The sequence below is a fragment of the Mesoplodon densirostris genome, chromosome 13, assembly GCF_025265405.1.
Source record: "Mesoplodon densirostris isolate mMesDen1 chromosome 13, mMesDen1 primary haplotype, whole genome shotgun sequence".
Classification (NCBI taxonomy): Eukaryota; Metazoa; Chordata; class Mammalia; order Artiodactyla; family Ziphiidae; genus Mesoplodon; species Mesoplodon densirostris.
Window position 1 is genome coordinate 65,923,675 of NC_082673.1, and position 12,706 is coordinate 65,936,380.

A 12,706-nucleotide genomic window follows, 5' to 3' on the forward strand; every position below is an offset into this window, starting at 1 on the left:
AAAAATTATTAAGATCTTGTGTATCAGTTTGTGAGTGCTGCTAATCAGATTTGTCACAGCCAGGGATAGTCCTTTAGGGTTAAGGCCCTTTAAATTTATGTGATACCCAAGTAAGTGGCGAGGCAGCAATTGTGGGTACCATAGCTGCTAAAAAGTTTCATATGACACTTGTGCAGAAATCATCAAGAAGAGAGAAATTATGTCATGACCAATTTTTACTGTGAACAAAACTGGAATATTTTGGAGAAAGAGGCCAAATTAGAGTACATGTACCAGCAAGTTAGGAATAGAGGATAACAATGTATTCTTCAGTTTGACAGGGCTCTATATAGGAGCTGGACATGTTTGATTAAGAAACAAATGGGATTTAACCTACTTAACATATACGGGCTTCTGTATTGAGATCTTTTCTTAGTATAACATAGATTCACCCCAATATCAAGTTGTGGGGCATTTTGATACCTCCAGACTGGCAGTTGTTCAGCTGAGGCATGGAGACAAAACAGACCTTGGTTAATATCTTGCAGTAATTGTCATTTCTAATGTTGAAATTTTTAGCTCTTAACACTACTGGTTAAACAATTTAACATTTATGTTTTCATGCTTAGAGATTAAAAGTATTTCTGTTTTACACTTTTATCAGGTATGTTTCAAGGCAATTTTCTTTTAAGTATATCGTTTGTTTTTCTTTCCTAATAGTGTTTATCAAAACTAATTAATTGGTATGACAAAGCTACTTGGCACTGTCATATTAGCTTAAACTTCCCTTTGTTATGTCCAGCAAATAAATACTTGCTTTTCCTGAGTAGAACTCAACTATACTGTAAATCCATTGATACTAAATTATTTGCGGAGATTTAACATGTAGGGAAACCTTAATTATGCAGAATATACTTATGTTATGAAGAGTAGATGATTTGTTTACTGTCTTTAACTCAGTCAAAATACATGTAGATATTTGCATAAAAGGGAAGTGTCGCTAATATATTTTACATTACTTAATGTTACATGTAAAATTAATTTTCCTTGCAAGAGATGTGAGATCTGGCAAGATCTGAAAGTGCTGGCTTATCAGCTTTCAGTCTCAAGTATTTACATAATTGTTTAACAATCAACAACAGATTAAGTAGGAGGAAGAATGGTTGATCCTGACAGAGACACTTTGAGTATATAACTCTTACCTCACTTAAGAGCACTCTTGCTCACAATGCTTCAATGATGCTGATCTTTGTTTTGTTTCTTGAACAGCTACTGATTCCTACATTGGGACCTTTGCATATGTTTCCTTTTCCTGGAATACTCCTCCTTTTGGTTTTTTTGGGCTTCCTTCAGTTCTCAGTTTAAATGACACTTCTCATAGCACTTACGGATATCTGAAGTGACTTTGTTTCCTTGTTTATTATGTGTCTCGAGTATAAGCTCCTTGAAGGTAGGAGCTCTGCCAATTGACTTCTATATATATTCTGCTTCTAGGAGTGGCTGGCACACAGTAGGACCTTAAATATTGTTGTAAGAAGGAAGGTTATATTTAAGTATTATAAGATGAAATCATTTAAAAATACCTTATTTTCTAATTCTCATTATAATTAAAAGATAGTATTATAAATGCTTAATTTTATAGCCTCCAAATAGCAATATTTTACTGTTCCTTGTTGTGATGGATAAATTATAAGCCATCCTGTGTTTAATTCTAGTTGGGTTTAGTGGAAAAGTTTTCTACTTTCAGAAGTTTGCTGTTAGATCATTTTGTCAACTATTCTTATGTAATTACTTATTTCATTTACAGGCTTAGCTAACAATTTACAAATAAACTTAGGTCAGTAGGGCCTCCTGTTGCTCCTTCTACCCATATGCAACTCCAGTTTGCCAACAGTCTGTGGTGTACCTCTTGTGAGGTCTTTACAGTGCAGAGCTTCTCTGCTTGGGCTTTTGCCTTAAGCAAGCACAGGAGTATAATCAGAAGTAGAAAAGAGGAGAAGGGAGTAGAGTGGAAGAAGGAGAGGATTTTCAGAATGGATGAAATGGGTTCCTAAGTAGAAGCATGGTAGACATGGAGCTGTGCAGCCCAGATCCTTCTTCAAGGAAGAATTACAGCCCAGATGTTCAGAAGAAGGTAATCAGAAAGGCTTCAGCTGTCAGCTCCTTCAAGGTTAGCTTCTGGTAGAGACAGCCTCCTTGCCTAAGGTCCTGCCTTTCCCAGGGCACCTCTCATCATGCAAGTGAGCAAGGCAGAGGTATAAAGGCCCAACCCTTTTGTTCATACCTGAGACAAGTCTGACAAATAATTACCTCCAGAGATCCCTGTCAGGTTTCCTGCGGCTTTGTGAGGTCTGTATTGTAATTTGACTTCTCTATCTCTCTGCAATCCTGCTTCTCCCCCTCCCCACCACCCCCTTGCTTTCACAGGAATGATCCCTAGTAAACATCTTGTACCCCAGACTATTTTCAGTGTCTGATTTTAGAGAATCCTGGTTGCAACAGGGAGGTGTATGGGCGTCATGTTGTCCTTGAATCTTTAATAAAATTTATGCAAATTTGAAAAAAAAAAAAGATCTTGTGTATGTGTTTGTGTGTGTATGTGTGTGTGTGTATTATCATTAAAAAAATCTATCCCAAGTAACATGACAGATTTTAATTTGGGATCACAAGTAGTGACCCATACAGTTTATAATAGAATAACTGAAAGGATTATTTTGTTTTAGGACATTTTATATGATGAGGCTTATATAGAGTTTTTAAAGGAAAAAAAATGTTTTGATCATTATGGTAATGGAGAATAATCCAGGCCTCTAATACAGTTCTCCAAAAGAAGAGTGTGTTAGGAATTAGACTCTCCAGACTTTTAGAATTCCAGCCAGTGGAAGAAAGGAGTCAACTCAAAGGGAAGGTGATCTCAACATTCACCAGCTGCTACAAAACTGATCAGTCCAGCTTTGGTGAGTATCAAATCACAATGTGGGAGCTTACTTTTGAGATTTTAAAATAGATGTTGGTTGAAATCCCACTAGTACAACTATTAAATATGTAATCTCAGGGTGGCTGTGTTATTTCCCTAAGCATCTATAAAGTGACCAAAGCAACATTTAGGTAAATTTAAATAAGAAATGTGTGCATTGTGTCTGGCACAGTGACACACACATGAGTCACTAAATAAGGATAGATAACAATAGACCTTGTGAGAATTTTTTTTAGAATTTCAAAGGAATTGGAGCTTCCGTGTCCAATAAAGTTATCTTTGTGAGCACCGTATAAAGCATAAAGATTACTGGCTCTCTTCCCCATCATGGACACAAGGAAGACTACATATCCCAAATCCTCTGCAGTCAAGTGGTGCCATGTGACTAGTTGTGCTAAATGAGCTAGTATGCTTCCTCCTTCTCCACCATCTCTTTCTCGTAAGCGTTCTCATTTTCTTCCCATTCATTCTCCTCCTGGTCCCTCACAGAGCATTATTAAGGTCAGGATGCTAAAACATCAGCATGGTGCAAGAGTTCATTGATAGAGACTCTTTTTACTCTGATTAGGGACTATTTCCCAGAAAAGATCCTAAGTGTGTATTCAATTTACCACTGTTTTACCCACCAAAAAAGCAATATAAGTCATAAGTTAAATATACAATTTTTAAAATCAAAACCACATAAACATAAAGTTATAATTTTTCTGTTTCTGATACTATAAATTGAAGAAAATATCCTTATTGTACTGAGGATTGACATCATATATTTAAGGAAGATAGATGGATGGATGGATGGATAGATGACTGATAGATGACAGATGATAGATAGATAGATAGCTGAGCCAACCACATAGGCAGCTATTTGAATATTAAAGTTACTAATGGGTGACAAATTCTTTCTTTAAAATTTTTAAGAGTTACTCTTGGTACCCTTCATCCTCTTACTGTTCTCATTGCAAGTTCACCATCTAGAAGACTCACCAAAACTCCTATGTGTTGCCCTTCCTACATCCCACCCGCTCCATTCTCAGCCCTCTGTTTAAAAAGGCAGCTGACTCATTCCATACACTATCCTCTGCCAAGAGGCAGTTTTCACATTTGTTCTTATCACCCTTAGGAGGATACCACTTTCTACAATCTCCTATTTTGATACAGCACAAAACAAACAGAAAAGTTTTCTCATCAGATTTTAGAAAAAGACATTGAATGCAAATATGCTGAAACAATGGAAATGAAGCAAAAAAGGATGATCTTGTCTGCCAGTAATGTGACATTAACTCAAAGTGCCCTAAGGCAAGAGTGCAGTGTCTCTGTTTCCAAGCAAATTGAAGTGCGGTGTCCCAAATAGATATTTGTGCCTAAAATAGAAGCAAATATATTCTGGATCTTCCTGGGATTCACTTGGTCAACCCACCTGCCTAACAACAAGGCCTCAGTCTCCCTTTCAGTTATTTCTTGCAGACCTGGGGGTATATCGCTTTGCTCAGGACCTGTCTTATTTGTCTTCAACTTCAGCCTCTTTATTGATGCAAAACAACAAGATAGTATCTCCTAGCTGACGTAGCTGCCAGTTCTCATCACAACAATATAGATTTGCCCAAGGAAACATCCCTTCTGACTCTGAAAGATGTAAAGTGTTAGAGTTGCCCCAACCCCCCCCCCCACCCCGCAAAAGAACACACACACAAAAACCAACTGCATTTCTTTCCTTGTTCCATGTAAAATCCCCTTCTTCCCCCTATTTTATACCATGTTTTGAGATAAGCTTGGTTCTGCATACCACTGCTTATGTTCTGTGTGTAGCAATGATTCCTATAAACATAAGCTCTTGAAAGGCTGGAAAAAAGCACCATAATAATATCCTTTTCTTCTCCCCCACCTCTCCTCTCAGACACTCATCACAAAACTTTCCAACTCTGGCATCTTTTTCTCCTATAATACAAATCAGCTCATGAATGTAAATAATGAAGGGCACTGGCCCACCAGAGTGGTGACTAAATCCCAGTTTAGGGTCCATAAAAATTAAAGCTGTATTGAAAACAGATTAAATTTGAGGAACAAAGTAGGTATGCTGGTTTATGTCTTCTTTCTGTAACTTGTAAGAACAAATGGAAAAAAAAAAAACCCAAAACTCAAGGGATCCTTAGCTTACTTCAAATCTTAGTTCAATCCTACCCAAACAAGGAATACTAATGCCAGCTTCAGACATGATCAGTCCTGGCTTCAGATCATATCTCAGCCAGCAGTAGCCTCAAGTATTCAGACAGCTTGAGTGAGGGGCAGAGCCAGAGTGAAACATATATTTCTTTCATTAGACCCTAAATGACTGGAAAGAAAAAAATACTGCTTAGTTTGACCAACTGACATCTGATAAAAGTGGAATTTTGAAATCAAACAGGGAGATCTAGTTCTTAAGATGCTCAAAGCAAATGTATTTGATGATATTTATTCTACTTTCCAGCTGTTGTTTTGTTTGTTTGTTTTTTTAATATTTATTTGTTAATTTATTTGGCTGCACTGGGTCTTAATTGTGGCATGTGGGATCTTCATTGCCACAAGAGGGATCTTCGGTTGCAGCTTGCCAGATCTTTAGTTGTGGCACGCAAACTCTTAGTTGTAGCATGTGGGATCTAGTTCCCTGACTAGGGATCAAACCCAGGCCCCCTGCATTGGGAGCACGGAGTCTTAGTCACTGGACCACCAGGGACGTCCCCCCAGCTGTTGTTTTGAAATCCTATAGACTCTGCACTGAGATCGCAAAGCATTCTACCCAACAAACCTAGAACGGCTGGATTTCTTCAGTGCGTTTGGAGGAAAGTCACAGAGGCTACACTCTACTTCCTCACAACCTGTAAACATTAACTGATAGATTCACGTAATTCAATTTTATGGTGAAAACCTGCAGCATTTTTCTCTCCATGTTTTAGGGACCATCCAATTATTCATTCCCTTCTTTCACAGTGATCTCAGGAGAGAGTGAGGTCTGAATCTTCACCTGCAGGTAAATACAAACTTTCATTAGCAAATGAAGAATGCAAACCAGAAGCTTAACTTTGGTTTGTACATGCAAATCACAAAGCAGCAGCTCAGCCTCAATAAGACCAGAGTCAAATAAGCATCCTTTAAATGGAATCCTGTAAGTCAATTTCCCTCTTTGCATCTTACTTCTCCTGGAGAAATTTCCCCAGCAATTGAAGGTCTTAAATTCATGCAGAGTGACTGTTACACTGATGAAACCACACACGGAAAATTGGGAGACACATGGCAGCATCAAGCCCTGTAATTAAGCAAATTGTCTTTATGCTTTTCTATGAATATGAATGAATGACTAAATGACTGAGCAGCACGGCCTCTTCATTACCGCGAGAGCAGAGGCAGGGGAAGCACCTGGGTCTCCAGGAGCTCCAAGGAGGGCTAGAAGGACTAATAGAATCAGAAGCCAGTGCCTCTCAAAATGCAGGGGTCCAGATGCTTACCAACAGAAGATAAAAATAAATGAAACTTGCAGCTCAGGTGCAGTCGCGGAAACATTAGCCTGGGGCAGAAAGGAAATAAAGTAGAATATCAAATATCATCGCTAAAAGGCACCTAGGGAAAGGGTGGATCTGTGCTCTGAAAGTGGGTGTATGGTCAGGCCACTCAACATGGCTGTCCTCTTGCTCTCTGTAATCCCCTGCTCGACCAGGGCCTGCTTCACCTAAGCCCTAGGCACATGACTAACTTGCCTAGTACTTGCCCCAGGCCCCAGCTGGTGATTGTTCTCATCAAAGGGGCCGGAAGGGGCGTACCCCTCTGCTGGTTTCCCTGGTAACTAATGAGCGCACCTGATGTCAATTACCCCTATAACTGGCAATCTCCGGAGAAGACTGCCGCCATGTTCTGTCCGCAGTCAGCTGCACACGGTGGGGTGTCGCTCCAGGACCTGGCTTCAGACACGTAAGTTTCCCCCACGCATTAAACCCCTGATGTCTGTGTTGCTGATTCCATGCTCCTTCTTGGGTCTTAAAGCTGGGCAAGTACAGGCCTTGCAGGGCCGCTGGGTGCTGCCCAACGGCGGGTTTTCCCTAAGTTTTCAACTCGCAGGTCTTAGCACTGCTCTTCAGCCTTTTCCCGTAACTCCTGCCTTACTCAGAACAATTTAAAACCCTCGTGTGGTCACAGAGAGCTGGGCTGGGGCAAGCTGTCAATTCCAAAAAATGCTGAGGAAGAAAGCAGAGAGCCCTGGACTGGGCTCCCTGCAGCACCCCAGTGCCTGGCTGGCGGAATCGGAGCAAGGCCTTGGTCAGGAGTCGCGGGGAGGGAGAGCAAAGAGGAAGCACTAAAATCTGAGGAAGTAGATGTGGGAGGCTAGTAGGGCCCAACAGGACAAAGCAAGGAGACAGTCAAAGAAGAGGAATTAGGGTCCATTGCTCGGGTAGCGTTTGCCCTGAAAAGGAGCAGCTGTGTGGTTCTGGCTCGTAATCTCTCTGGTAGACTTAGTGACGCATTCCGCAATAGTCCCCGTATTCATTTACAATGATTCTGGATTTCCCCGAGATCAGTTTGGAAAGTTCTTTTAAAATGTTACCAGGAACATTTAAATTTATGCATTTGGTGTTCATTGTGAGGAAATATTTATAGTAGAGAAAAAATAGAAACAATCTAAAAGTTCAACGTTAGAAGATTGATTTAGTAATTTATCGTATTCTTATAGATGGAATTCCATGAGACCTTTAAAAAGATATAGAACATTTGTGTAATGATCTGATTTTACATACATATACATGTGTATAATTTGAATATATGTTGTTTTATATAAATTTTAACAATCCTTTATCAAGTGATGAGTCACTTGTGCAGCCCCCTTGGTTGTTCAAGTGTAGGAAAGCAGGCACTCTTAGATTAGTGCTTTTTAAACTTGATCAAGTCAGGATCTCAAGAGAGTTACCTAGGCGCCCAGAGGACTTCTGGGGAATAAGGGACCACAGGTCCAACACTGTTCCTGAGAACGGAACTTGGTGAGACCCGATGAGGCTTTCTGGGATTGCTCCAGTCAGGTTTTATTGACAAGAAGTAGCAATGCGGCACCTGAAATAAATTTACCTTGACAAAAAAGGGTAGCTATTTTCAGCTTTTGATCCAGCCTTAACACCAGGGTCTAAGAGTTTTATGTGGAAGGGCTGATTCTGACACTGTATGTGGCTGATATCGGAAGTTCCTCTGGAACCAGTCCCTTGGGGCAAAGTGGTTGTGCTCTGGGAAAGATTGATTTCACTAAGAGGACAGTAATCTTGGGAATCCAAGTGTGGAATCTGGATGAAGCAGAGTAGAGAATACGTATACCCCATCTGCTCTTTCAATTCAGAATTGGCTGCATCCAGCCCGTGCCCCAGTGGAACAAGTTCTAAGCCACTCCTCCACATCTCCTGCTCTCAATGACTGCATGACTCCAACTATATAAAAAGCACCCAGGAGACTGCTTCTCTTCCAGTAAGTACTCAATAAGCAATAGTCCCTTGCCAATTGGGAGCTGATTATTGATCAAAAATGCATGTGTAGCTCCTCTTCTTAGAAGTACATGGGGTAGAACATTTCCATCTGTGGTTCTGAATAAGGTAAGCTTTTCATTGCTCCATGTCACCTTCTCCCACCATCTCCCTGGGAAATTAGTCATTTGCGTGCATTGTTTATAATTTAAATCTAATTATTATGCAGTGTGATAACAATTATGTAAATCACTAACTAAATGAGTCAGGTTAACTTTAAGTTTTGTTTGAGTACAACACAAAATTTTGTGTTCGCAGTTTCATAATTAGCTATTTTCATAATATATCTGTTGGTATGATTTCAACTGCAGTAACAGAAGCCATGACTCATCTAGGCTTAAACAATAAGGAATGGTATTATTTCACATAGCACGAAGTATGGCAGTAAACTGCAGGGTGATTTGATTCATGGGCTCAAGCTACAATATCAGAGACCCAGATTCTTCTGTCTTTCTGCTCTGCTGTCTATAGAGTGTTTGCTTTATCCTTATGGTCCTTCTTGTTTTGGTCCTAAGATGGCTGCCAGCAGCAACTATAGCCATGTGATCTCTTGTTCACATCTAGAAGGAGGGGGAGAGGGAGGGAGGGGAAGAAGGAGGCGGGGGGAGAGAGTGAGAAAGAGAAACCACTGCCCTCAAGGAAGGAATATGTCTTTCACTTTAATCTAATTGAGCCAACTAAAGTCAGAAGCCCATTTCTGCATCAGTAATAGTTGCCAAGAGAACTCCATGTGATGATTCCTTTAGGCTAATTACTACCCACACTTGGTACTGGAGATGGTGTCAGTTTCCTCTTACTCATGTGCTCTGTGTGGTGCAGGGATAGATAGCTGAGCAAAATCAGGATTTTGGCAGGAAGGAAGACGGTGTGATGAAGTGCAGTCAGCCAGCAGTCCTGGGTTTAGCAGTCATGTGGGGAGACTGTTTTCCTGAGGAAGAGGGTGTAGGAAAGAGAAACTATGGACCAAGAGCCACCTGGGAGTAGCTTACATATTTCGGAAATGGCAGGGGTTTCTCTTTATTTTGAGCAACTTGGAAGAGCAACTTTCTGAAGGTCTACAGTTATTTCTGTCATCAGTATGCAAGTAGCATGAAAAAGAAAAATGGTTCTGGTCTGAGTTCACAGATAACTTAATTGATGCTAAGAGGGTTGTGCCAGAAGTCACACTCCTAAATTCAAAAGGCCACATTGTATTCACACCAAGATTTCATTCCTTAACTTTTCCTTCTTTGTGGGTGAGCTCGTCACAATGAGGCTTTCAGATAACCTCCAGAAAATCAGTTGCTGGTGACTCCCCACTGTCAGCCATTCAGACAAGGCTGGATGCACCTGGTCCTGAACCCCCTGTGGGTGCGCAGCCTAGGTTTCCGTCCGGGACTCCACTATGTCAGCAGCCTCCAGCATCAAAAACAGAATTAAACCTGAATGACAGAATAGCCTGCATATATCTAAGTCTAAGCTGTACTCTGCAGAGAATTGAATAAATGATGGTTCAAGCTAAAATCCATTTCACCGAATGGAAGAATGAATATGATCTGATTAGAGCATAGCCTGTTGAACTCCAAAGGCCAGTTTTTTAAAATCAGACTTTGTGATCTGAGGCAATGATTTGAGTTTATAAATCCTTCAGGTATCAGCTGTCTGCAAGTGTTAGTTCCCGAGAGTTAGCTTAGATTACACATTCTCCGAGTCATGGACCCATGCCACCTGGAGTCAATGAATTATATAATGAAAGCTCATGTATTAAGTAATAATTTTTTATTGAGCACCTACAGTGTGCACTGTGCAAGGTCAAGGCTACCCCCATCCTCAGTTGTGAATTGATACATGCACAGCTACACTGAAATAAGCTTTTTAAGATCTGCAAAGTATTTGGAATCACATATAATAAATGGTAAATTCTTCCTGAAGATATCAGGACAGCCAATACAAAGGAGGAAGCATTTAAGAAAGGTCCTTAAAATAAGTAAAATCTTGAGATAGAGAAAAAAACTGAAAAATACATTTTTCAGGAAAAGGGAATTTTATGGGCAAAGCACAAAATATCAACGAGCATGAAAATGTCAAAGAATGTTAATGGACAGAAAAATTGCTAAGATTTCAGGAAAGAATGGATAAGTGGTTTAGGAATCAATAAAGGACAGGCCTCAGATTCTAAGACACTGAACCCTTATTCTGCCACTTAACCATCAACCATCGGTAGATTACGAGTGTTACTCTACCTTAACTGATTCACAAGATGATCCCTGATCACCTTGGGAGCACGGAGAGCCCTTGCCCTAGATCCACCAGACAGACACTCATGTCAAGATAAACGGTCATTTTTATAAAGGAGGTTAAGGTATCATGCCGTCCAATGAGGCATTAATTCATTTGCCAGATCCACTTGGAGACAGTGACAATACAAGTGACTCCAAGAGGATTTTCAGAAAGGCTGAGAGAAAAAGCCTCTTTGTGCAGGCAGATCTTTTGTCCCCCACCCATCATAGCATGTTGATAGCTGCCCACCCCATCACTAGCAATATTAACCCTGTCTGCCTGAAAAATTGACTAACTTCTTGGTACAACCTAATTCTTACCATGTGAACTGTTATTCACTTAATTTGACCTGAATGTTTTTCAGATACGTAAAAGCATCCTGCATCCTTCTTTAATACATTATACTGCTTCCCATGATTCCTGGTGTTTGGGCACCAATAAGAAACCATAAATTAATATGCTACTTAGCAAGATAAGCAACACAGACTATTCATTCACAGAAGTGCTCTAATTTCATTTTCAGCCATAAAATGAACATATTAATTCTTGCCCTCCAAGTTTATATATATATTTTGTGTGTGGGGTGGGCTTATTGAGGTATAATTGATGTACATTGTAAGTTTGGGTGTCCAACATAGTGATTCACAATTTTTAAAGGTTATATTCCATTTATAGTTATTATAAAATATTGGCTGTATTCCCTGTGCTGTACAGTATATCCTTATAGCTTATTTATGTTATACATGGTCGTTTGTACCTCTCAGCCCCCTACCCCTATCTTGCCCCTCCCTCTTCCTCGCTTCCCACTGGTAACCACTAGTTTGTTCTCTATATCTGTGAATCTGTTTCTGTTTTGTTATATTCACTAGTTTGTTTTATCTTTAGAGTCTACATGTAAGTGATATCATACAGTATTTCTCTTTCTCTGTCTGACTGATTTTTCTTAGCAGAATACCCTTCATCTCCATCCATGTTGTTACAAATGGCAAATTTTCATTCTTTTCTATGACTGACTAGTATTCTGTTGTATGAATATGTGTATATATCTCACATCTTCTTTGTCCATTCATCTGTTAATGGAAACTTAGGTTGCTTCCTTGTTTTGGCAAACATAAATAATGCTGCTGTGAACACTGGGGTGCATGTAGTCTTTCAAATTAGTGTTTTCATTTTTTTTGGATATATACTCAAGAGTGGAATTTTTATATTAGAACAAAAGGTAGGCTTGCATGGAGTATATAACCCTTCTTCTCTTTCGATTTGTTCCTGAGATTTTAACTATAGTGGGTTTTGAGATACTTTGGCTCATATTATTAAACTCTCTCAGGGAGCACTTTTCTTTTTTTTTAACATCTTTATAGGAGTGTAATTGCTTTACAATGTTGTGTTAGTTTCTGCTGTATAACAAAGTGAATCGCATATATGTATACATATATCCCCATATACCCTCCCTCTTGCACTCCCTCCCACCCTCCCTATCCCACCCCTCTAGGTGGTCACAAAGCACTGAGCTGATCTCCCTGTGTGATGCAGCTGATTCCCACTAGCTATCTATTTTATATTTGGTAGTATATATATGTCAATTATACTCTCTCACTTCATCCCAGCTTCCCCTTCTGCCTCCCCATGTCCTCAAGTCCATTCTCTATGTCTGCGTCATTATTCCTGTCCTGCCCCTAGGTTCTGCAGAAGCCTTTTTTTCTTTTTTAGATTCAATACTTATGTGTTAGCATACGGTATTTGTTTTTCTCTTTTCAACTTACATCACTGGAGTGACAGACTCCAGTTCCATCCACCTCATTACAAATAACTCAATTTCATTTCTTTTTATGGCTGAGTAATATTCCATTGTATGTATGTACCACATCTTTTTAAATCCACTCATACATTCACGGGCACTTAGGTTGTTTCCATATCTTGGCTATTGTGAATAATGCTGCAGTGGACACGGGACTGCAGATACCTC